The 14248-nt window shown below is 38.6% G+C and overlaps 1 protein-coding gene across 2 annotated transcripts in view; it reads left to right on the top strand.

Annotated features, from left to right (window-relative positions):
* Positions 1-14248, top strand: part of GRIA4 (glutamate ionotropic receptor AMPA type subunit 4) — a 378264-nt gene that overhangs the window by 351716 nt on the left and 12300 nt on the right. The gene's annotated exons all lie outside the window — the stretch shown is intronic.

Raw genomic sequence — 14248 nt, 5'->3', positions numbered from 1 at the left:
CACGGATGAAGTATGTGTTTTATTAAAAAAAGCAATTTACTGTTTTGTTCCCGTTAAAACACAGCCTTACAATTCCCAAATGCATTGTTGTAGGGGAAAAAAAACAAAAGACAAGTCCCTATTTCTGTGTATATTCTTTGGAATTTATAGAGTTTAGTGGATAAAAGGCTGGTTTGTCAAAATAGCCATTTTAGAATATTCCTTAAGATAATGAATGAAGTTAAGAATTCCCAAGGAAGGACGTGAGGAAAAAAACATGTATGTTTGTAGAGGGGAAGTTTTATTATGCCACATTTACATCATGTAACTTGAAGGTGATCAAAGTTCGTAGGGTGAGCCTAATGCGAAACAAATGGTAATAGTACTAGACATATAATGAGGACTCTGCCATACAGTGTTTTTTTCCCTGCACATTTTCATAATGGCCATTAGAGTAACAATTACCCCATCCTTCATTTTGACACCTCTGGAATATATTGTGACAACCCAAGGTTCCAAAGTACATCCATTTTCTCACCTGATGTCATTTTACTTGATAAAGAATTTTAATAAGTTACCCAAAGTTAAATAACAATAGCACATGATCTTGTATGGGTTCAGGCTCATTCTTGGTCTCCACTTTCCTTCATGTCTCACGGAATTCAATCAATTGTCTGGTATTTGATCTTTTTTTATGGGAGCCAGTCACTGTCGCTGAAATTATGCCAAAGGGTAACTAGGAACTGCCCCTAAGCTCACTTAACTAGACGGCAGTCTCATAAAAGACCAAGTAGTTCAACTAAGAAAAGATTGTACCAGATGCCACATAAATGAAAAGGAAATAAATCCAACAACTCCTCCATACCACGCACACGTGTATGAATACATTTTCCCCATTGAATTCTTGATGCTGGTGTTAATGTCTCCACCCACGCAGGTTATTCTCCTGAAAGTCAGGTGAGATAGGAGCCCATCATTTGCTCATCCCCCAGTCCCTGCTCCTTTCCTTGTGCCGCCTTGTTTCTCCCCAGAGTCACCATGAGTCCTAGTTACCTGGAGGTACACTGAGGAAGAAAACCCCCATCTTTCCCCTACTGTGATATCCTGCTTTGAAAAAAATAAGTACATCGTTTTTGATTATACTCCATCTCCCCAACTTTCCTAATCCTCCCTTTTAATGTCCCCTGAGAGTTATTTTTTTATTTTTCCAATAATTCTTGTTAACACCATCTTTAGTACAGCCCCAAACACGGTGTTGGCTTGCAGCACTATCCAGTTTACCTGCAAAGACACCAGGAACATCGGGGAAATGGGTTGAGAAGACCGCGGCATGCCTGTGCCTTTAAGGAGCTCTAGTTGCGCCCCACGATACACTCTCCATGATTCACTACAGCTGCTGAAAGTCGCCCAAGCAACGCCCTTCCACGAATTCCTCTGCTCGAAGCCAGACTTCTGTTCATTGGAGCTCGGACAGAACAGACTGAGAAGAGCAGACGGTTTTGTCCCCCTTACGCAGTGAGCGTTCATTCCCCTTTGGCTTAATCCTTAAAATAAACGTTAAGCTGGATTCGATGAATGCCCCAGTATATCAGACAGTTGGTAGTGTCTTGTGAGACCTGAGGAAAGGGTTGGCCAGAACTGAACTTGACTTTAATACAAGACCATGTTCTATTATTGTTTAACTTTGGGTATTTCTCCCCTAGGAGGAGGACAGAGGAGAACTAACCAGCTCCAGGACCAAGGTAAGAGGGGAGTTTTCTTTCAAAAGAATGGGTTCCATCCATTTGAAGGAAACCCCTCCCCCACCTGTTTTTCAGTCCCTTTTTCTTTATACATTTATATTTTTTAACCCACGCATTAGGAAAACAGCTTGCCACCTGTGCGTAACAGTCCCTTAAACATCCCCTTAGAAATGTGATGGCAAGGAAAAATAGAGACTTTCACGCAAGTCATATCAGTTGTATGCGAATGCATTTATGTTTTTCATCATCATTAAGTATCAGTGCCAGTCTTCCATTAAGGACCAGTGTCTTGCATAGGCCTTAACACGTTGCCATCAGCTGTTAATTTCTCTATATGTAGAATACGGATAGTAACTGATCATCAAACCATCATAAATAATGGGGTTACAAAAATAGCAAAATCCAAAGGATTTCCATAGAAAATATATTATTCTTAAGAATTTTTTATTAAAAGAAACAGCTGATAGAATTTAGATAGATGATGTATAATTTGGTATAGACTCAGACTAGACTTCAGGTATGCAGCAGTGTAGACTTAATGAGATGTTTAAGGTACCATATGAAAACTGGATAGAAAAATGAGGAAGGTGACCTAATACTATCTTGAGCAACGTTTCTCCATGCTTACAGACTCTCAGGTCTTGGGTATGGCTTCTAAGTGGCTTCCATTGTTACCTGTCACGTTCTATGTTGCTGTCCTTGGAAATCATGAGTATTCCTTGTCTTTGGTACTGTTTGTTTCACCTTGGTCCTTCCAGGGGGAAGAATTCCAAGGCAAGAAACAAGTGACAGCATTTAAAAGCATCCAGAATTTGAGATACTAGAAGAAAGGTAGAACTTTTGGCTCCTGAAGGGACAGTTTCTGTCATCCTCGCCCTCCGCGGAGGCCAGGTCTTGTGTGACTCCAGTAGAATTTAGGGAAGCTTGAGGATCAGACAACGGAGATACCTGAGGCTCAAGACAAAGGGAATCTCAGGAAGGAGAGGAAATTCAGGAAGAATGAGAATTCAGACAATTTGTTGCCAGTAGGTAGTCATCGTCCTTCAGAAACAGTTCTGGCCATTTTGTTACAGGCGTGTTTAGAAGCTTGGCATTACATTCGACTTGGATTGTTGGGGTTTTTTAATTGAAGAAAATCACTTCAGGTGGATATATTTTTGTTAGAGACTGTCATCTTATGAGCAGGATCCTCAGTAGTCATGTGATTAGGAACATTCATGAGAAGCCACATATGAAATAGCAACTTGATTTTAATATCAACGCAAAGTATTTTTGTAGATGACGGTATCCCAGTGGTCGCCAAATACAGAGCCCTAAGCACGAGGCTTTTCCCACATAATTCGTTTTGTTGTCAAAAGTCAGTTAGAACCTATTTTTTACTTTCCTACTCACTGACTCCCCCAAGGAAAAGCATAGGATTTGAGGCACATTGTTCATTCCTGAATTTTGAGATGCCAGATGTATGGATTACCTAAGCCATCACACAGAGAAGGAATATTACGATATTGTTTAATGGACCACTTCTGTATTAGACTTTGGTATCCACGCCGACACCAGTTCTGTCAGGCAGATCTGTTGTATAATTTGAATTTTATGGAATGTTCCATGGTGAACTCATTCAGGGGAAGAATCATGCTGGTTCATGGTGATTATTCTAGCTAATCTGCACTGGAGACACATCTCCATTGTTCTTTTGTTGTGTCTCGTTGCTTTGTATAGAGAATAGTGTTGGTCTCATATTAATTACATGTAGTTTATTCAGTACATTGTAAATAGTGAATGGAAGTGCCGAGGCTGGTGGCTCAAGACAAGTACCCAAGTACTTCTGCCAGGGAGCCAGTGACCAAAAGGCCATGTGCTGTGTTCCAGTATTGACACCACTAGAGGCAAATGTGGGCGAAATTGTCTTAAGAATTTAAATTTGGGGGGGGGGGTTCCCATTTAAATTGTTTCATACAAGTAAATGAGAGGATATGTTTCTGTTTTGAAATACGGTTGTGAACCCCATTGCTCCCAAAGATAAGCAGCTTTGTGTTTCACTTCAAACGGCCTCAACTGAAAATCTTTAAAGACGTGGGGGCTCAGAATTCACAGGGTTGGGCTGTTGATAGAGAATACCAGGAGAGCCGCCTGCGCTCCGNTTCACAGTTCGCCTTCCAGTGCCCATTAGCTTAGAATCCCTTCTTCTCAAAGACCTGTTTTTATCACTCAGTTTCCTATTTTCTAGTTATGCTCTTTTCCCACTTAACCAAAACCCAAGCCAAAAGGTAGGGTAGATGAAACAAGAGTGATTAAAAGACATTTCCAGCTATTTATTTGAATTTCTATTTAAATAATAGTCTGCCGCAAAGGAATCTGGCACCATAAATGAAAGAGAAAAATTGAAACTTTATTTTTTTCCTTTTCCTTTTTTTATTTATTTCTAGGAGAGAGAGAGAGAGAGAAAGACTGTGTGAGCAGGGGAGGGTCAGAGAGAGAGGGAGACACAGACTGAAACAGGCTCCAGGCTCCGAGCTGGCACTCAGCACAGAGCCCGACGCGGGGCTCGAACCCACGAACCGCAAGATCATGACCTAAGCGAAAGTCGGACGCTTAACCGACTAAGCCACCCAGGCGCCCCTATTTTTTTTCCTTTAAAGACTTCATGGGAAACTTAAAATATTTGTAGGTAAAGGTTTGCTAGACATATTTAGTGAATTAAATATATATTTAAATACACAGTAAAATAAATCTTAAGTTAAACCAGACACAGAGTTGGCATTTAATAATCTGTTGATGACAAATGTAATTCTTAATTTCTGTAATGTACTGAATCATTCTGTTCTCAGTAGTATGTATAGCAACAGAAGAATTTTGTAAAAGTGTCATATTTTATTTGCTACACTTAAATAGATTAGAACTCAATTATAAAAATACCATTATCTGAGATTTTTATCTTCGAGTTTAGTTGGAAGTATCTGATTTCACTTGATATTCACAACAAGCTTGTATGTGATTTTATCACTTAGTATTTTTTCCTTGCCCGGCTACCCAAACTGAGCTGGCAATGCCTTTATTTTAATGATCTTTAATGTCACTGAAATATCACCTTAGATAATTTCGTTTATATGACGGACAAAGTTGTTTGCCATCGCTCATAAAAATAACTAGTGACAGTAACTGTTTGTCCCTCTTGCCAATATTTAGTTTGGGAGCTTTTTGCTTTCTCTGTTTTGTTATAAAACCGTCTCCAAACCAGATCTTTCCCAAATCTGTTAGGCATCACGGTCAAAGGAACTCCCTTTTATGGTTTAGCACAGTCCTCTTTCATTTGAACAGCCTGCTTGAAAAGTTGCACCTTAAAGTAATCCCTGGGTGTAGAGATTGCATGGCCGCTGTCCTTGCCCTGCTCTGGGGTTGACAATGGTGTAAAGTCCCACAGTCGCTGTCCTCCATGGAGAAAAACTGTACAGAAATAACTCAGCAAAGTAATCTGTGACTCAGAGCAAGTGTGAGTGCTCCAGACAATGGGAAATTTAATGAAGAAGGAGGTAAATAGAGTCCAGAGTATCTGGTATAGTCTTCATAAAGGTTCAGGTGTGCTAGGTGATGAATATTAGTTGAATGAATAAGTCTAGGAGTGATTACCAGGAAATGGTAAGGACTTTAGAAAAACTGGGAGGGGAGAAAAAAAGAAATGTCTGGGGAAAGTTCTGTCATGAGACTGGAGTCAACTGTAAATAAAATATTTTTGGGACTTTTCAGGAAACTGGCCTGGCTGGAGACAGAGAAGGTCTGTTTGGAGAATTAGGGTGGTTGAGACACTGGTCTTCTGTGTTAGAAGGATCAGGGTTCTAGTCCCGCCTTCGCCAGTTACTAGCCATGTGGCTTCAATAAGGATTCAGAATATGGAGAACTTGGGACCGAGTCTGGCTCAATCAAGCATAGTTAAGTTATACTTTAAAGGTCTATATAAGCTGAATTGTTAGGAAGCCTTGAATATCAGAAAAGTTAGAATAGAGTAGTACCTTGGAGGCAGTCATGAGTCACTGAGGGTTTGTGACAAAGCACGGAGAGCAAGCAGAGAAGCTTGGCCGTTCTGACTCTGGGTAGCTCAGAACAGACTGACAGAGTCTGTGGGTCTTGTCTCAGGTGATAAAGGCTTTCCCTGGGTAATACCTGTATAATAAGAATGAAAATATAAATTTTGAAGACACTTTTTCAGAAAAAAAGTTCTTAGTCATTGGCTGCAAGAAAGGAGGGGAAAATGAAAATTCGAAGATGAGATTGAGTTTCTGTGATGGAGCTTTACAGTCATTTGTTTTTACATTTCTGCTTCTTCCGTGAAACATTTTCTAACCCATTATACTGAAGCTTCCTTATGACAGTGTCCTTGGGATCCAGCATGACCTGTCCTAAAAGATCAGAACTTAAATCACTAGGAAACTAGTATATATCGAAGTAGACCTGTCTTATTCCAACCTTAAGAGAGAATAAGGGGTTACCACCTAATCAAATCAGGTCATCTTGCACAAAGGCTATTGGTATGGCTTTTTAAAGAAAGTCATCTACCCTTCTTCCTTCTTGGATATTTAGGAAGGATCAATTTCAGTTGATAAGACCTCATGCTTTTGAAGCTTTATCTCAGCTCAAAAAATACTTAGTCAGAGGGGACAGAAGTTGCAGGGAATATATCAGTCAAGGTTCAATCGAGGATCACCCCCAGGACGCCTGACAAACAGGAAAAAGAAAATTTCTCTTGGAGAACCACAGTGGGGATGAATAAATAGTAGCTACACAGGAAAGGGTAGCAGCAGAAGGAAAGTTATCCTCATACTGTGGGAAAGAGCACTGGACCAGGAGGCAGGAGACCCACATCCCAGCTGGGCCTTGGTGAGCAAGTCACCTAACTTTCATTAGACCCCACTGCCCACAACCGTAAGATGAGGTGTGAGACGACCTCTAACCGCCATTTTCACTCAAAAATGCAAGGATTCTAATTCTTGAAAACAATTCATGGAAGTTTTTAAAAATCAGCAAAGGCAGGAAAAAGGCAACAGTGTTATTTAGAATTCTGGAAAGAATCATCTAAAGAGAATGAGGAGGGTGATCTAAGAGATGAAGGAATCCAAAGTCAGGGACAGGGACGGAGCCGAGGCCACATAGCAACTCATAGGCCACTCAAGTCATCTGTGAGAAAAGCCAAGTGCTGCTGCACAGCTCGCTCGTGCTGGGGAATGGTGACAGCCACCAGCTCTCCGATTTGTGAAATTTTACTTTACTATAATGATAATCACACCTAAACAAGTGAATGATATTCAGAGATAGCCTGAAGCACTTCACAGTCTATAGGTAGCTATGGTCTCTTGTAACAAAGCCCTCTTTTGTATGATTTGATCACAGATACGATACTAGAAACAGGGTGGCCTGGGGTGGGGCACTTAGCCCATATCCTCTCAACCAGCAGCCCAAGGTCACCACAAATAAAATTTAATTTACATCATTTACTATGAATAATTGACATTTTCTCCATATCATGTAAGGGTAACCAAAAGTGTCTCTCGATAGTTTTAAGTTTTAATTTTTATTAATATAACATACAGTTTTTTAAAAGCCTCGCACATGATGTGCTTGCAGAATGACTCCAGATTCAGGCTAGTACCTTGGAAGTCCCTTTGCACTCAATCACACACTAAAACCTCCTCCCTGTTAAAATTCTGGAGCAACCGTGGGGCATAGAAATATTTTTATTTCCCTTTCCTTAATAGACATACTTGAAAGTAGTCAGTTGATTTAAAATAAGTGCTACTAGAATCTGGAACAGACACTTCTTATCTCTGTTCAGGATTGCCTTTCCAAGGTTTGTGAATCCCCACCCTGTGATTTTGTATGTTTGTGCCTTTGTCCTGAGAAAGTAGCCACACCCTCCACAGACTTGTAAAAGAGGCCCCTGACCCAAAGGAAGATAGAAAATTCTACTCTGTGACCTAAATTTGACAAAATCGTGAAACTGAACTACATGAAATATTTGCAAGGATTACATTTTTTAAAAATCTAATGCCAAAAACAGAATTAAAATTTCCATTTCTCATAATCTCTAGCTAGTGCTCTAAGTTACTGGCAGACATCCTCGCAAAAATCACAATGTTCTTCAACGAATCACGTTCCTCAGACCCAGTCCTGAAATAGGAATTAGTCCTGCAAATTCCAAGGAACACACAATTTAGAGACAATTTCTGGAGTCTAACCTCATATCTACTCAATTTATTTAGTTGTCTTTGACTTACTTGGAGTGTGAAATGCAAAGGACTCTATACACTAAGTTAATCGCATATGTGTCATCCAAAATCCAACACAGGGACAATAAATCCTTCCCAATCACAGGGGTGTCCAAGTGCTCACTGTACATCATGTTGGGTCTGAGTTGTCTTTCCACTTAAAAAAATGTTCCCTCCCAATTTTGATATTAAATTAGGAATTGGTTGGTGCCATTTTAGCAAATCTTACCTCTCATTGTGTAAGCAAACTGGGATGAAAACTTACTGTCTTTTCTCAAAAACATTTGCATGTATATGCAGAGCAGTTTAGCCCAAATTCTGCCTTTGGAAATAAGTGCACAAATCCAGTGAAGCAAAAAGAGCCTTGTGCTTGTTTACAGGAAGGAATAGTTTGGGAAGAACAGTAATAGCACAGCTACAAGTTAAATTGAAAACTTAGTGGAGCGTTGATAATGCTAAGAGCTGGTTACTCCTCAGGCCTTCAACAGCTGAGAAGGGGTAGAATCGTGGAGGCCAGTGCGTTTCCTCGGAAGCAGGCACACTTAGTTCTTACTCCTTATCATCTGACAGACAGCCTATTAATTTTTATTTACTTATTCTATTTTCTTGATTGATAGCACAGTTCTTTCAATGACCTTATACAAAGTTCTGGAGTTGTTGTTATAACTTCTCAGTTTTGTGGCTGATTTTCCCCAAACCCCACTAACTGGGGAGACATCACTAATTAAACCACAAAAATAAAATCCCATATGATAGATGTATGTCACACTTGGGACAAGAGGGACGATAGTGCATTGCCACCATCATTTAAATAACAGAAACAATAGTTTCTGCAGAGTTTTGGTTTTTTATTTATTTTTTATTTTTTTAAATGTGTATTTATTTTTGAAAAAGACATAGGGTGAGCGGAGGAGGGGCAGAGAGAGAGGGAGACACAGAATCCAAAGCAGACTCCAGGCTCTGAGCTGTCAGCACAGAGCCCGATGTGAGGCTCGAACCCACAAACTGTATGATCATGACTCAAACCAAAGTCGGATGCTTAACCGACTGAGCCACCCAGGCGCCCCAGTGCAGAGTTGATTATTATGCATATTTCATAAATTACTATATTCTTAGTAGATGGTCCTGGAAGTTTTTCTGCATATATTTATCTGCTGCATAACAAAGTTTAAATCCAATGAGTTTTCCAATCTGAAATTTTAGTTTAATTTCAAAAAACAGATACAGTAAATGTGTCGTATGTTATTTCCTTTAAAAAAAAAAAACCTGAAAGAGGTTTTTTTATTTCTTTAAAAAAAAAAACCTGCAAAAAATGAAAAGAATTTATTCTTAGGATCTCTACTATTTGTTTGGGGAAAAACGTAGTTGCCAGCCATGAAAACTCTTTTCCTAAAAACAGCAGTACATACATATTTTATAACGTGGCCCGCTTAGCAGGACTGCAGTGCACCCACAATGACAAGCTGCTCGTGAGGCCTCAGGGGCAAAGCTCACCTTGTCTTGAGACCTCGAGTCTTCTCCAGACCTAGGAGAGTTCCATTAACCTCCTGTGGATCCTCTCTGGGGGAGGGCGCTAATCCCTGCGTCACTCATACTCTCTGCCTCACCCGTTCCCCTCACATGAGATGGAATTTTGGTGGAAGCCAAGTGTGTCTCACACCCTCCAGCCTGTAGCTAGAGACAGAACCAGGTGGAGCAGAGCAGTGCAGGGGCAACGAAGGCTTTTCTGACATCCGTAAGAATAACTCCTAAAGTCCACCTCTTCCTCATTTCTGTTTTTTTGGATCTAAAATAGAATGTATATTTTGGTTTGCATAAAACAGTTCTTTTAGACATTATATCATAAAATAATATAAAATTATAAAATTGAGAATATTTTTGTTTGTTTTTACTGATTAATAAAGTATCACTTATTGTAGACCATTTGGGGTGGGTGAGGGAACATAAAAAACAAAATGCAACCCAAATTAACCATAATCCCTAAGTCCAGAGATAGCTCTTTGTTGTGTTTTTTCTAATATTTTTCTATTAAGGTCTCTATAAATATATATTTTTTATTTTTAAAGTCGTAGTGAAGATACAAATTTCTTTTTTCACTTAACAGTATACTATAATTATTTTTCCTCATTGTTAAAAACTTTTAATGATTGTAAAGTGTTCAGCCATATGAATTATTGGTACTTATGAATAAATACCACCATCACCTCAGAAGCTTTGTAAAAATGTAGATACACTGCCCCCATTCAGAGGAATCTGATACCACAATGTCAGACGTGTAATAGTGATTCTATACCCAGATCAAGCTTCACAATCACTGTCACGCCCCCAAACTTACTAATTCTCCCTTCCTCTTAGGCATATAAATTGCTTTCAATATTTTGCTTCAGAAATAGACTATGAGATTTATCCAGCCCCCTTGTCAGAATTGTTGATGAACTTACTAGAGTTGATTTCTCAAAGGAGAATAATATTAGCCAGTAACCATTAATATTAATTAATGTTATTATCAACATTGTCAATAATTTCCAAGAACAGGAATTGTTTCTAAGCTTTTGTTGTTTAAAGCCATCTTATGTCCCTCTTCATTTTTAATTCAGGCATCAGTGGATGCGGACGCACACCTTATAAAATCCCTGACTGTACTCAGCGTCATCTTTACTTGTGTCTTCCCTGACACAAGTGGTACAGAATTGAATTCGCAAAGAATTGTCTGAATTCACATCAGCGTGATCCCAAGTCATGTTGAATTATTTCTGTATGATTTACATGTCTTTCCATCTACTGATGGCCTTTGCTGATTTTAGAGGGATTTTCTTACCTGTTTACACAATGTCTTGTGGCTTTACTCAATTTTTAATTTTTTTAAAGATTTATGGTGACTATGAAAACTATCATCTGGCATCATTCAAGTAAACATGCTGGACTCTTGAACACCTGATACTTAAATTTTATAGAGAGTGTAGGGGCCCCTGTCAGCTCAGTCGGTGGAGTGTGTGACTCTTAATCTCAGGATTGTGAGTTCAAGCCCCATATTGGGTATAGAGATTACTTAAAAATAAAATCTTAAAGCAGAAAGAGAGATAGAGAGTTTAGTATGAACAGAGCATTCCGGTTAAGAGAGCGCAATGCTAAAGGTGATGTGCATCACTACTGTGTGCATCACTACTAGGTCCTTTCCTATATGGATAATAAAGCACTAGGAAAATTCCACAGCAGGTTAGACAGATAAACTGTCCATACATCGACTTCATCACCAACAAGGAAATATCTGTTCTATGAAGTAAAATGGAATTGAGGGGTTTTTTTTTTACCAGATTAAATACAATGTTGCCAACTATCTGTTCTACCAACTGCATATGCCTTAAATATACTGTGTATAGATACTAAGTCTAGGGCTTATGTATCAGTCCTTTATAATAATATTCTTAAATCCAGGGAATCATAAAAATACTTTTCCTAAACTTAAACTTTAAAAATATTCTTATTTGGTAAATATTTTGTTAGATGTAAATTTTAAAACCTCACCAATAGAAAAATTATAAGAAATATGGTCCAGAAGTAAATATAAATGAGTAAGTCATAAATTAAGCATAAAAGCATATCGAAACCTATAGAATTTAATGATAGATTATTTATGGAAGGGTGGAGGGTAAGAGATGTATGCCTTAGCCTGAATTAAGCCTGCTTTTAACAGGAAGATCTTGCTTTGCACTAGATGAATTTACCCAGTATTAATATATGGGAGAGGTTTGGATTTGTAGGCTCCTGCAGTAAAGCTTTTGTTGAATGTGGTGTTTCAGTGAGAGTCTTGTTAACAAAAATGGGTCCCGGATGCTAAGCCACTGAGCTATGGGTGTTCATGATCTCCAGCTAAACTGAAGGAAATTTCAGGAGTAAACTTCCTGAGATCCTGGGACTTGGCTAGATGAGCATTTTCATTCCACCCTGCATCAAGTTCCCCATCATCTCACTATTATTTAAAGACTGTTTGGAGAAGGGTTTTTCTTACGTAGAATTCCCATCAGGTACCAAAGGCAAAGGCAAGAAGTCAGTTACCTGAGTGTTACTCAGTCTATAAACAGGTCATTGCCAACACGCCTGGGCTAACGATTGTGGTTTACACATCCGGCAAGAATGTGGTCACTTACCGTTTCTTCTTCTCCTTGCATTTTTAAATGGAAGCAATCCATTCAATTGAGTTTACTTGTAAAAGCTGCATTTCACAGCAGTTTATTAATTCAAAGGAATAATTAATGTCGGGAATAGCCGACAACATTTTTCTTCTATCTCTTATCTTCTTGGCAGACCCCTATTTTAGCTTCTCTAAAGTGTAATAGGGACAAGAATATCCCTTATCATTGATATCTTTCTGACATTGATTTTGAAATCTATGCCCGAAACACATGAAGGCGACTGCAAAGCAACCCTACAACGTGCTGCAGCAAGGCTCTGCTTTCTCGGGGGCTCATTCACCCCACTCCTTAGGACTTCCTAAGCTTGCTTCCAGTTACTCCTTTGGGGTTTCTTCTTTCTCTTGCCTAGATAAACAAAAATGCTTTTAAATCTATCCTAGCAAAATGAGTGAAGTCATTTTATGTATTTTTTAAGTCATTTGATGATTCTCAGTATTAATAATGTATAAAGGCAACGTGTTCCATCAGTTAGGTAGGACAGATGTTCATACGGTCCTTACACGTGTGGTTAACGCTTCAGTTTAAATGACATGAGGCCGCGAGACCTAACTGGTTATATGAAGAAATTGCATCTGTAGTCAGACACTTGTAGAAAACAGGGAGTTCGACCAGGCAAAGAAATCTTGAATACCTAAAGACTTCGTTCTGAATATTAATTATAAGTTACCTCCTATGCATCATTAAAGAAAAGCAAATTTACATATCATAGCATCAAGTGGACTCTGTCAAGAGAACACATGTTTCTGGAAGGAAAACATGTGGATCGGTTGTGAACTGGGCAGTGACTTTCCTACTGGTCACGTATATTATATTAACCAAATACAGACATACTTGCACGCAGGTGTGGATAGCAGTGTGAAACTAAACTGGTTTTACATGGCCTGTTAGTATCAGAAAGACAATGTCGTAGAATAATTTTGTAAAAAAACTTTATTCCAAACTGTTTTCTCAACATGAAACTTTTTTTCCTTATCCATTCCTTTATTTTGCTTTTTGTTTTCTCCTGTGCTGTGGAACTGTCTTTGGATATGGCTAATAGAACCCTGTTAAATAACCCTCTCATGAAATGACTTCAGTTTCATCAAAGGAATGGTCTAAACCAACATATAAGATTCTGGGGCTACCACTTCACTAAAACAAATGTAATATGAATGTTTAAGACTAAAATAACGTGGATTATAAAAAGAATTTTCTCCAAAACAAAAAATTTTAGTAGTTCGGTTTAAATCATTGGAAGACAAATTTAATGTATTGTGGACCCAAAATAGAGTAGAAGGACTTTCTCCCAGAAACTTTTTTTTTAAATAGGTCTCTCTTTCTTCACTGAATAGTCATTCATTCTTAAATTTCAGTCTGGTCTCTTTGGTGATTAAACTGACCACATGATAGTGTTCACTTGAGGAAATGTATTAATTACTTCACACTAGTGTGGCCCTTACCGGGGAATGTGGGAACTGCACATTATTTAATTTGCATTTTGTAAATGGCAGTCTGCTCTCAAGAAGAATGAGTGCCCTCAAAGTGTATGGTTTACTCATGGGACATGTTTATTCTCCAGATGGATCAGACTGTCACAACCCTGGAAAATGAACATTGTTTAACATGAAATAGTATAAACCCTTTTTAAGAAAATAAACACTTCAGTAGGCTGATAGTGGTGAAATAGTGATACTTTATACTAGTCAACAAAACAATATTTCATTTGCAGATCAATTTTCAAATCCTGTTCATTAATATGTGGTTGTTTTGTTTTACTTATAATTCATCTGGTATTAAGTAATCACCAAACTCAGCATTCATCGAAAAGCATAACTCAAATTCTCAGTCTATAAAGCCACTCCTTCGCTTTAACAGAAATTGCATTAAATGGTGGGAAAACCTCTTGAAAGAGCTAATGGCTCATTTAAAAACTGTAACTTGAAAGCAAGTAGGAAACCAAGTATCTGGCAGGCAGAAGCCCGTGACATATCTGTAATCCTTTTAGAGAATCCTTTCAGTCTTCTCCCTCATTCCCCGATAGAGATACACACGGAGGAAATCGCATCTCGAGTGTTTATTTGCAAAGTCCACACCACAT

The sequence above is a fragment of the Crocuta crocuta genome, unplaced genomic scaffold, assembly GCF_008692635.1.
Source record: "Crocuta crocuta isolate KB4526 unplaced genomic scaffold, BGI_CrCroc_1.0 scaffold80, whole genome shotgun sequence".
NCBI classification, from domain to species: Eukaryota; Metazoa; Chordata; class Mammalia; order Carnivora; family Hyaenidae; genus Crocuta; species Crocuta crocuta.
This window is presented reverse-complemented; position numbering and strand designations above follow the sequence as displayed.